Source organism: Anolis sagrei, chromosome 2 (assembly GCF_037176765.1).
Source record: "Anolis sagrei isolate rAnoSag1 chromosome 2, rAnoSag1.mat, whole genome shotgun sequence".
Taxonomy (NCBI): Eukaryota; Metazoa; Chordata; class Lepidosauria; order Squamata; family Dactyloidae; genus Anolis; species Anolis sagrei.
The window spans coordinates 249,809,694-249,822,707 of record NC_090022.1 but is presented as its reverse complement, the minus strand read 5'-3'; positions in this window follow the sequence as shown (position 1 = coordinate 249,822,707).

The following is a 13,014-nucleotide window of genomic DNA, read 5'->3' as shown; positions in this document are numbered from 1 at the left end:
GACCGGACTCTGTACCCAATTGTTTCCATCAGTGCCTTGAGGCCGTTACTGGATGGCTGCGTGCCAGTAGGTTGAGGGTAAATCCAGCAAAGACGGAGATCCTATGGCTGGGTCAACCAGGCAGTGGGGATATCCAGCTTCCTACCCTGGATGGCGAGGTGCTACGCCCGTCATCATTGGTAAAAAGTCTGGGAGTCCTTTTGGACCCTCTGCTGACGATGGAGGCCCAGGTCCCCTATCTGTCCAGGGATGACCTAGGCTATGGTCATCTCAAGACTGGACTACTGTAACGGCCTCTACATTGGCCTTCCTCTGTCAGTGATCCGGAAGCTCAAGTTGGTACAAAATACAGCTGCTCGGGTTCTTGCGGGAATTCCGATGAGATTCCACATAACACCAATATTACTACAGCTGCACTGGTTACCAATTGAGCACCGGATCACTTTCAAAGTGATGGTACTCACCTTTAAGGCCTTGCATGGTCTGGGGCTGATGTACCTGAGGGACCGCCTCACCCACTACCAAACCCAGAGATCCCTTTGTTCTGAAGACCAAGATTTGTTGGAAATTCCCAGTGTCAAGACCTTGCATCTAACAGCAACCAGACACAGAGCCTTTACAGCAGTGGCACCATCACTCTGGAATACTCTGCCACCTGAAGTCCGTGCCTTGCGGGACTTATCAGCTTTCCGCAGGGCATGTAAGACATATCTGTTTTGATGGGCCTTTGATCTTTGATTGCTGTTTTTAAATTGTTTTTAAATTGTGTTCAATTTTAGCCTGTTCTTGTAAGCCGCTCCGAGCCCCAGGGGAGTGGCGGCATATAAGTTCAAATAATAAATAAATAAAATAAATAAATAGTCTGCGCACTATTGCGCAGTGTACAATGCAGAAATCGAAGAAAGAATGGGAACAAATGGCAGGATCAGAAATCAAAGTTGTCATTGTCATTGCTATAAAGGAGGCAGCACAGTTACACTATAGACCGGCAGTCTTCAAATTGCAAACATCCGAGTTACAAATGACACATAGTTAAGAACAGGGATGAGGTAAGGAAGTGAGAGGAAATCTACACCTTGGAAGGGAAATTAGCTCCTGGAAGAGTTATCATGGGTGTCGCCACTGAAGAAGTCGAAAAGGTGTCGCCACTGAAGCTTTCTCGCCAATCCTTGTTTCTACAACAAGCCTTGTTTCCATAACAAGTGAGGGGAAATCTTCTAAACAGGGGCACAGAGAGCAAAATAAACATCATATGGGTGTTAATCCTTCTCTATGCTATCCAAGGCATACATGCACACATACACATGTATGGCTGGAATTACACTTATAAAATGTACCTGTTCTGATTTACAAGTTAAGAACCTATCAAGTGTGTTAACCCTTCCCTATGCTATCCAAAGATATATGTATATGTGTGTATGTGTGCATGTATAAATTGGCAAGCATTACATTTATAAAAGTGGGAGACATCATGCCCGCTAGAAACTGCTAATCCCTTTATTGAAGAAAGGAAGTGGAACAAGCAAGAACCTCAAAGAAGAGAGACTTGCAACCCTGAAGATTTTGGAAACCGAGGCCTCATCTATATTGCCATATTGTTGTTTATTCGTTCAGTCATTTTTGACTCTTCGTGATCTCATGGACCAGTCCATGCCAAAGCTCCATGTCAATCATCACCACCCCCACCTCCTTCAAGGTCAAGGCAGTCATGTCAAGGACAACATCCACCCATCTTGCCCTTGGTCGGCCCCTCTTCCTTTTCCCTTCCATTTTCCCCAGCATCATTCTCTTCTCTAAGCTTTCCTGTCTTCTCATTATATTATCAAAGTACTTCATCTTTGCCTCTAATATCCTTCCCTCCAGTGAATAGTTGGGCTTATTTCCTGGAGTATGGACTGCTTTGATCTTCTTGTGGTCCAAGGCATTCTCAGAATTTTCCTCCAACACCACATTTCAAGTGTCTATCTTACTTTGCTCAGCCTTCCTTATGGTCCAGCTCTCACATCCGTAGGTGACTATGTGGAATATCATTGCTTTAACTATGTGGACCTTCGTTGCCAGTGTGATGTCTCTACTCTTCACTATTTTATCGAGATTCGTCATTGCTCTCCTCCCAAGAAGTAAGCGTCTTCTGATTTCCTGGCTGCAGTCTGCATCTGCAGTAATCTTTACGCCTAGAAATCCAAAGTCTGTCACTGCCTCCATGTTTTCTCCCTCTTTTTGCCAGTTAGCAATCAGTCTGGTTGCCATAATCTTGTTTTTTTTTTTAAATGTTTAACTGCAACCCAGTTTTTGCACTTTCTTCTTTCACCATGACTCCTTAGCTCCTCCTTACTTTCAGCCATCAAAATGGTATCATCTGCATATCCAAGGTTGCTAATGTTTCTTCCAGCAATTTAACTCCAGCCTTGGATTCATTAAGCCTGACACTTCACATGATGTGTTCTGCATACAAGTTGAATCGGTCGGGTGAGAGTATATAGCCCTGCTGTACTCCTTTCCAATTTTTGAACCAATCTGTTGTTCAGTGGTTTGTAAATTGCCATATAATGAGTGTGAAACTATGGGCCCTTCCGTATAGGTCCTGTAGCCCAAGGTCTGATCCCAGGTTTTCTGCTGTGAACTGGATTATATGAATCTGTACTGCCAGATAATCTGGGATAAACAGAAAACCTGGGATCAGATTCTGGGATATAGGGCCTATCTGGAAGAGCTCTACCTTATATGGGAGTGTAGATGGAGCCTGAGTCTTAAGGAGTTTGAAGAATTCCCTTTTGCTGTGAAACTGACAACACTGGCCCTATAAAAACCAAATTATCAGCTTTGAACTGGGTTATATGGCAGTACAGATTGATATAATTCAGTTCAAAGCAGATCATGTGGATTATCTGCTTTGATAATCTGAATTATATGGCAGTATAGAAGGAACCATTGACAACCACAAGTGTAATCCTGCACTTATGTAGAACTCCTTCATTTCTAGAAGTTTTCTGAAAGAGATTTGATCAGCAACAAACTATATTTTTCAAATCATAGCATGCATTTTGTTTGACTATCTACCAATCTGTCCATCACCCTATTTATGAAAATATTTATAAGCTTCCATGCAACCTAAAAAAATCCAAGGAGGCTGGCAAGGAATAAAATCAGAGCAAAAATGTATAAATCTGTTAATATTTAATATGAATTAATTATTAACAATGATAATTTATAAAAGCAGAACTCAGCAGCTTTCATGTCTTTTTTTTTTTTACTCTGACTAATCCTAAAACCAATTCACCTCTAGACTCTTTTGAGACCACACTCCAAGGATGTTTCTCTTCTTTACACACATTATTGTTTCACAACTTTGTTCCAGCGCTCTCTCCTTCCATACTTACTGATACTGAAAACCGCAAGGAATCTTTCCTGCTTTACACTCTGCTATTTTTATATGTTGGTTACTTTATTAAATAATTAAATGACATTAAATCATTTAAGCCTTTTAGAAGAAGACAAGTGGAAAACAGTAATTGGAAACAACATTTTAAAAGAGAGAATGCTTCATGCTTGTTGATGGTACTTGCGTGCCTCATTACTTTTGAGAAAAAATATTGGTGACAGTGTTATGCCAGTAATCCTTAATGTGTTTGATCTTTAACTCCTCTGGGAAGATTTCATCTGTCTTCCCAGGTATCATTACGACAGTAATGCAATGCTGATTGCCACAATATTTAAAATATTCAAAAATGCATTAAAAACCATCATAAAATATGAGTTGACTATAAATAACATAAAGTTAGTAGTGCTAACCTGATTTTATTGCACATCTGTGACATGATACCTTATGAAATTTGATAGGTTTTAATGGTTAAACTCCCGAATGTTGAAAAAACAAGAACATTAGTTATATATTAAATACCTCTGTAATCCACAGGTTCTGTCCACAACATGTCACAACAAGCCATGGTATGGTATCTTAAAATCTGTATCTCTTGTAACAAACCACAGTGTGTTACTATGTTATGGAATTACAATGTGAATCTAAAACTTGTTGTTACCTTAGAAAGTCTGATGTTCTCAGCAGACCACACTGATACCAAGGTAACTGGCAAGAATAATGGTACTTTGTTCTTCCTGATGTCTTGCTCAGAGTGGTACTTTGGCTCAAATTGGCAACCATAAATAGTTTTCTCACATCTTAATCTAATCTTAATCTCATCAGAGAACAGCATCTCCTAGGGGTAGTTGGGGAGCCCCCGGTGGTGCAGTGGGTTAAAGCTCTGAGCTGCTGAACTTGCTGACCGAAAGGTCGCAGGTTCGAATCCGGGGAGCTGGGTGAGCTCCTGCTGTTAGCCCCAACTTCTGCTGACTTAGCAGTTAAAAAATTGCAAATGTGAGTAGATCAATATGTACTGCTTTGGCGGGAAGGTAACTGCACTCCATACAGTCATGCTGGCCACATGACCTTGGAGGTGTCTATGGACAATGCTGGCTCTTTGGCTTAGAAATGGAGATGAGCACCAACCTCCCAGAGATGGACACAACTGGACTTAATGTCAGGGGAAAACCTTTACCTTTACTTAGGGGTAGTTGATTTGTGTGACTGCTATGAAATAATAACATCTATACATCTTTTCATTGGTGTATGTGTTTATCTGGAACAATGGAAGATCTATCTTCAAGTTAGATAACTGCAGAAGTGAGATAGGGGCTGAGCTACACTCACCCTTTATCCTGATCTGACACATACCAGCTCAGTCTTAGGTTGGATGAGACAGGTACCTCCCTGATCACTTTGGAGACAGGAGGGAGTACTGGATACCCTTACCATCCCCTCCGTTCTCCTTGTCATGGTAGTCTCCAAGTGCAACATGGGTCCTTTCTGGCTGGCTATCTGATAGTGATGGTGGCCAGGGAGATGGGGGAGGGGGGACAAGGAAAGGGGTAGATGGAGGACTCACCTCTCCTTTCCCTTCCCTTCCCCAATTGTCCCATCACCCTGTCCGACATCACTGATCAGTAGGACCCGTGTTATGGTTGGGGACTGCCATGGCATTGAGGATAGGAAGGGACAATGAGTGCCACCCTATGTCTCTGGGCTGCTGAAGCCCAGGAAACGTGGGATGGCAAAGAAAATAGTTTTGGCCGGTTCTGTCTCAGAAACAGCCCAATTGTTTACACAGGCTCAAAGTCAAGGGATGCTCTGAGTTTGGAGTATTCTCCAACTTTGGCTCATGTGGGGCAAGGTTGCATTAAGGCTGCCTTGCCTAAAATTACTCTGGATCCTTGTGGTGTTTGCCATCACATAACTGATTTGGGCACATTCCTCAGTAAGTGGACAGTGTAGATGTGCCAAGGATTAATAAAATCATGTACCCTCTTAATAAAAATGTAGGTCAAACTGCATTTTAGTCTGGTTGGGAAAAATCTCTAAGGCCATAAATCCAGTGGGAATCAGTCCTATTAAACTCAGTAGGATCAACCTTTGAGCAGACATGCGTGGAATAGTACCACTTGAAGAGCTACTGATGCTTCATTCACGGAGGGCATCAAGTCTGCCTTAAATCAGTGGTGTTTGTTTTGTTTTGTTTTTAAGTAGCATGGATTCATTAGCAAAGGTTCTTCAGACAGTGCTTGACCTTCACATACATATTCTAATTTGGAAAAAGAATCTTGTTGAAATTCATCTGTGAATGCGATCACGGTTCTGCTGAGTTTTAATTTACATCATTGGATCCTAAAATGACTAGTTCAATGCACAATGAGATTTGTATTTACATGTCCATAGATATCGAAGTGAAGTCTGGAGAGAAAAAAATCTATGCCAATTGTGCCATTAGGACATATTTGCAAAGGTAGGGCACAACATAGATCTTAGAGGCATCAGACAAGTGATTTTACTTTACAGTTCATAAATTTCAATGCAGTTTTATTTTTTCTAACTGCACACAAACACATTATTACAAATTGTCACAACTGCTCTTCTGTTTAATCACCTGTGAAAGTAGCACAAGGCAGAAACAATCACATTAGCAGCTGCTGGGGAAATGTGTGATGATAACTTGTGTCAAACGTTACTTACAAAATCAATGTTGTCATTGATGATGTCCTTGTTCCTTAAATTTGGGCTAGCTTATTACATTAACTACCAAGCTTCTGACAAAATTGATACCAAAACCAAGTCAAAGGGAACTACTGTATTCATGGTGAAATATTATAGGAGAATTTGAACAGTCTTGATCCAAGTGAAGCAAACTGCCATATCTTGTGGACTTGCTAACAAATAATTAGCATGCAGCATATAGTTCAGCTAACAAAGAAGTCCTTTATACAGCCATCTTCCTTCTCTTCTCCTCTGTCTTTCTGGACTTTTCTTTTGCAGTAATGGCACAGGGGGGATAGTGAAAGGACTGGGAAAACTTTCAGTGTTGAATTGCAGCAGCTTTTCTGCAGTCAGGGGCAGCTCAACCCATTACACAAAGTAAGCATTTGCAGTATAGTTGATTTTGCCCAGGGGCACTTTTGGGAGAATATAGACTTTGACATATGCGAGTTGTAGTCATTGGGATGTATCGTTCACCTACAATAAAAGGGCATTACAGGGAGAGGTCAACCCTCCTGTTTAAGGAGCTCCACTGGCTGCCTTTCATTTTCCGATCCCAATTCAAGGTGAAGGTGCTTACCTACAAAGCCCTAAACGGTTTGGGACCTGCCTACCTGCATGACCGCATCTCTGCATACGAACCCACACAATCTCTTTGTTCATCTGTAGAGTCCCTACTTACGATCCCACCTGCATCGCAAGCGTGATTGGTGGGGACGAGGGATAGGGCTTTCTCGGTGGTGGCCCCTCGACTCTGGAACTCTCTCCCTAAGGATATCAGGCAAGCCCCATTGCTGGCAATTTTTAGGAGAAGCTTGAAAACATGGCTGTTCCAGTGTGCCTTCCCAGAATAAGCATTTTGTCCCCAACACACTTTATCAGAGACTCAGGATATCTGCAAACCCATCCCTCTCCAAACACCTACCCTTTTCTCCTGGTCATGACCAGCACTTTTAAATTTTAATTTTAATTATTACATTTGGCCCTGCCATAGTTTTTAATTGCGTCATTGTGTGTTGTTAATGTTATTGCTTTGTTTTGATTTATTTTGCTGCATTGTTGTTGTTGTTTTATTGTTGTATGTGGGCTCGGCATCTTGTAAGCCGCACCGAGTCCTTCAGGAGATGGTAGCGGGGTACAAATAAAGGTTTATTATTATTATTATTATAACTCCACCAATGATGGAATTGAACCAAATATGGCACACAGAACTCCCACAATGAAAATATATATCAGTGATTGGTTGGGGGGGGGGGGGGGGAGGGCGCGCTAAAATACTGTTTGCTCACCGTTGAAAATTACCTAGGGCCACCTCTGTCTGCAGTGCACTATACAATAATAAGTTTAGGTTGAGAAAGTATGAGGTTGTGTGAATAGGGAGAAAGAGGGCAAGCAAATGGCCTTGCCTCATCTCTAGTGTCAGAAAGAACACACTTTACCAGCAGGTTTATCACCTGCTTTTTTGTCTTTGTGAATCAAGTTTAATGGTAGTTGGACGACTATCTATTTTAATGCCTCCTAGTTAGTGTAGTCAGAAATTTAGAAAATCCTCTCATGCCTGACACCTATTAAAATGGGCTACTAAGCAGTTTATGGGAAGACAAAAGGACAGAATACTACTCTCTTGTTTTCAAACAAGAATTAAAAAGTTCATGTTTTTGATTTCCCGAATTATATTTCTGCACTGCAAATTGGCAAGAGCTATATCAAGCAGTTGCGGATCACTGCTCATAATTTATGGTTAAATCTACATTTGTTCCCCTGAAAAAGCTATTTCAGCATAGTGGAGTAGCAAGGAAATAAAGATTTAATTATGTTGAAAAAATACTTAAATTGGAGTGCTCAAAATACAAAACCCCCAAAGTCCTATTTGAAATGTGGACAGATCAATTTATTGTATTGATCTGAAATGAGTTGTGCTTCAATTTTAAACTTATATTACAAAACTTGATAAACTCTTAATTTTTGAAATACATTCACTGATTTGTAGTTAGTGTTGATAATTCATAGAAAGGATGGACATCTTTTGCAACTTATTCCTTCCACAAATGGCCGTTAAAACTTGGTCTTATAATAATGAATATGATCCAGCCAGATTTGATTTAAGTGGGAAATGTGCACTGTAGTCCCATGCAACTCTACTCAGAACTTAGAGCTGATAGTTTGGCTCTCAGTTCTGAGTAGAGTTGCATGGGACTACAGTGCACATTTCCCACTTAAATCAAATCTGGCTGGATCGTATCATTCAGTGGAGCCTCATAACAGTGGTGACATGATAAATATTTTCGAACTATGTTTCATCATATTTACTCTTCTGCTATGTGAGCAATACAACCTTTAAAATATGTATATTTTAAAAGGATTTTGATTTTTGCAACCATTTCAGGAACTCCCTATTAATGGAAATATTGTAGGGAACCAGAGACATCAGAGGAGTGAATCTGCTTTGCATTTTGTTAGGCATCAAATTCTGTAATGGTGTTTGAGAGTTTTGACAGACAAGAAACAAGATAAAAATCAGGCACATATTCCTAGTTTAATCTGGCTTTGAAACAAAATTATATGAATAAGGCTAGCACCTTCCCTTGGAAGTCATGCATAGTGCAGTGTTGTTTTTGTCCAGAGCTGGGAAAAATTACATTTTCGGACAACGGCTTCTAGTAGCCATTCTAGCTGATGGACACTAAGATGTGTATTCCAAATAAATAACTTTTCCAAGCTTTGTTTTAATGTTTTCAAAGCAGTCAGGGCTTTTTTAGCACTAGCCAGATCCCTGGCAGGATTGCATACTTGTCTACTTCACAGAAGCACTGATTACTATTGATGGCTATAGAAGTTACTGAGAATAAAAATAGTAAACAGTGATTATATTAAATAGCAAGTTACAGTAGTCATATACTGTATTGTGGAGCTGCCAAACAGAAATTTCAGGTAGAGCACAGGTCTTTTAAAAGAGTCCACTTTATTGCTGATAATATTCATAAATTTATAGTCAGCTTGAACGAAGATGCCTTTCCCCTTGTAATCCCCTGTGATGTGATTGCAAGAAGCACAACCCTAAATGTCACTTTATCAGATTTAGCCTACTTTGGAACAGGCACTTCTTATTTGATATACAGCATCTGATATTCTTCATTCTTTTTCATTTCCTCTTCTGTCCCTATAATGACCTAGGTTTTTTTTTTCTGATTACAGAAAATACAATCCAAGTAGGAAAGGTTTTATTAGAACTACTACACCATTTGTGGTCAGTGTTCTACTTTGTGAGCAATACATGTATAAACATTTTAGGATATATTGTAGAATGCATAAGACCTCAAGATAAAAATGGAGGGACAACTGAATCTTATCTGGAGTAACACGAAGTAAAGCCACAGCATGATACAATCAGTACTCACATTTTTCTCTTGTGGTAAAGGGCAAGGTGACTTCTCCTTCCCAGTATTTTTGTCCAGTAAACAGAATGGTAGCTTCAGCTTCAGAAATTTCTGAAGTCGGATTTCTAATCAACCCTTGAAGCAGGATATGTATGTACCATATGTATCACACAAACACTATATATGTGGATTTTGTTTCCAAAAGGTATCAAATCCCTCCAAAATGAAAAAGGACTTATAGGTGGAGCACATTGTGGATCAAAAATAGAATATTATGTACAGCTCAAAACTTTCAAAATGTATCAAAGCACAGGGCATTTTATAGCAAAAACATGCATGTCCCCATTTTTTTTTCAGTACCTGTAAAATTTGTTGATGGGTTTGGTACCTTTCGGAAACAACCTACACACACACACACACACACACACACACACACACTCCTACAGTTAATTGCTGAAGTTTACGAATCTATGAGTTATGAATTGAAGTAATTATTATGAACTGAGTTATGACTTGAAGTAGAAAAAGAAAAAAACAAAAGAAAATGGTAGGGCCTCTGCATGGAAAAGGTGGTGAAATACTAATAGGAGATAGGGAAAAGACAGAGTTAATCAACAGCTTCTTTGCCTCAGTCTTCTCCCAAAAGAATATTGATGTTCAACCTTAGCAATATGGAGCAGACAAGGTAATAGGGGAAATGCAGCCCAAAATAGGTAAAGAAATAGTTCAAGAATACTGGTCTACTCTAAATGAATTCAAATCTCCAGGGCCAGATGAACTACAGCCAAGAATATTGAAAGAACTAGCAGAAGTAATTTCAGAATCATAGACTCATAGAGTTGAAAGAGACTGCATGGGCATATAGTCCACCCCCCTTCCACTGGCAATAATCTTTGAGAATTCTTGGAGAACAGTAGAAGTTTCAGCAGACTGGAGGAGGACAAATGTTGCCCCTATCTTCAAGAAGGGGAAAAGGAGGACCCAACAATTTGCATCCAGTCTGCCTGACATAAATACCAGGAAAGATTATGGAGCAGATCATTATGGAAGCCGTCTGTAATCACTAAGAAAAGAATGCTGTGATTACTAAAAGTCATCATGGAATTCTCAAAAACCAGTCATGCCAGACTAATTTTATCTCTTTTTTCGATAGAGTCACAAGCTTGTTAGATGCAGTGAAAGCTGTGGATGTAGCATATCTTGATTTCAGTAAGACCTTTGACAAGCCCCCCCCCCCCCCCCCCCCGAACTTCTTGCAGACTAGTAAAATGTGGGCTACAAAATTCTAGTTTTGGGTGGATCTGTAATTGGTTAAGTGACCAAACCCAAAGGATACTTTAGAAGGATGGTAAAAACTTGGGTGTGGGACCAAGCTTTCGGGATAGGGCAGTAAAGCAGCAATAGGAAAGATTACCAGGCCAATTAGATTTGATGTGGATGACTAGGACGGTTTTAAATGGTGTATTTTTAATATTTTGATAAATATTTTCAATGTTTATGTATGTATATAAGAATTTGTGTCCCGGCATTGAATGTTTGCCGTATATATGCTGTGCTCCGCCCTGAGTCCCCTTTGGGGTGAGAAGGGCGGAATATAAATGTTTTAAATAAATAAATGCTTGCCAATTGTTCCTCTTCATCCTGGAAAGAAGTGGTTAGTGAGGTGCCACAGGGTTCTGTCTTGGGCCCAGTACTATTCAATATTTTTATTAATGACTTTGATGAAGATTTAGAAGGCATGCTTATCAAGTTTGCAGATGACACCAAATTAGGGGGAATAGCTAATATTTCAGAAGACAGGATCAGAATTGAAAATTACCTCACCAGATTAGAGAGCTGGGCCAAAACTAACAAAATTCAACAAGGAGAAATGTAGATTACTTCACTTAGGTAGAAAAAAAATGAAACACCCAGATACAGGTAATGTGACAAATGGTTCAAAAACAGTACATGTAAAAAAGATCTTGGAGTCTTAGTGGACAACAAATTTAACATGAGCCAACAGTGTGATTCAGCTGTTTAAAAAGCCAATGGGATTTTGTGCTGCATCAAAAAGATTATAGTGTCTAGATTGAGGGAAGTCATGGTGCCTCTCTATTCTGCTTTGGTTAGACTTCACCTGGAAATACTTTGTCAAATTCTGGGCATCACAATTCAAGAGAGATATTGACAAGCTAAAATGTGTCCAGGGGAGGACAACTAAAATGATCAAAGATCTGGAGACCATGCCCTATGAGAAGTGGCTTCAAGAGCTGGTGATTTTTAGTCTACAGAAGAGAAGGTTGAGAGTAGACATGATCGTCATGTTTAAATATTCAAAATGATGTCATAAGGAATAGGGTGCAGGCTTGTTTTTTGCTGCTCTGGAGAACAGGACTCAGAGCAATGGGTTCAAATTACAGGAAAGGAGATTCCACTTTAACCTTAGGAAGAACTTCCTGGCCATGAGAACTATTCAACACTTGAACACTCTTCCTCTGAGTGTAGAGGAAGCTCCTTCCTGGGAGGCTTTTAAACAGAAGCTGGATAGCCATTTGTCGGGGTGCTTTGAATGTGCAGGGAGTTGGACTAGATGACCAATATGGTATCTTCCAATATTATTCTATGATTCTGTGATAATGTTGGAGAAGAAAGTATATATGGTAAAAAAAAAAGTTGGTAGTCAAATGCAATTTTTTTCTGTTTGGGAGATCAGGGCATACATAGCTCTCATGCTCCAACTGAAGGTGGCATTGGGGATTTCATGAAGAGCAGGTAGAAGGTTGCCACGTAATTAGTGAGACCCTATTTATCCTTTCTCCCTCCTCTTTATGTTTAAGACATGACGACATCAACCACAGCAACAATTGTGAATGGAGTTAGATCCACATAGTAGAGCAGAAGAACTAACACACAATCCCAAGAGCCTCTGTAAGTCTTTCTTTAATTATTAATGTGTAATGAGTATGAGTATGTTGCATAGGAGTGCTGTTGATGACCTTAATTAAGATATAATTCTTTCGAAAGCACAGTCTTGCTTGCTATCATGATCAGCTCTTTCAGCTGCTAATGTATCCACTTAAGTACGTCCATTATTAATGGATTTACCTAATGTACAAGTATACTATTTCTACCAGCTGTATGTATGAAATATGAATAATACACCCCAATATTTCTATAGAGCTAGATTTAATACAGTGGAATGAAGGAGTTAGAAATACATCACTGTGCCACTAGAGTGTGCACATTACCTAAGAATTGGACAAATGATGCTACTCAACCTCTTAAATTATTGCATAGAGAACTAAGGGAGTCTTGTCTGAAGAAGTGCAAAATGTCAAAATATTTCCAGGGAGGTATGTACCCTTTCAGAAGGTTTCTGCTATTTCTCCTTTATACTACAACAGAGATTGTGAAGGATAACTTTAAGCTTTGATTCCTCCCTCCACCCTGAAGTATTTCCTACAGAAAAAAAGTAGTCACAGTGCTCATTCTGGCAATTATGGGATACCTTTGAAGCCCTGTAACATAGTGTCAATGAAAAGTTCAATATGGATTTTTCTTATTTTTCCC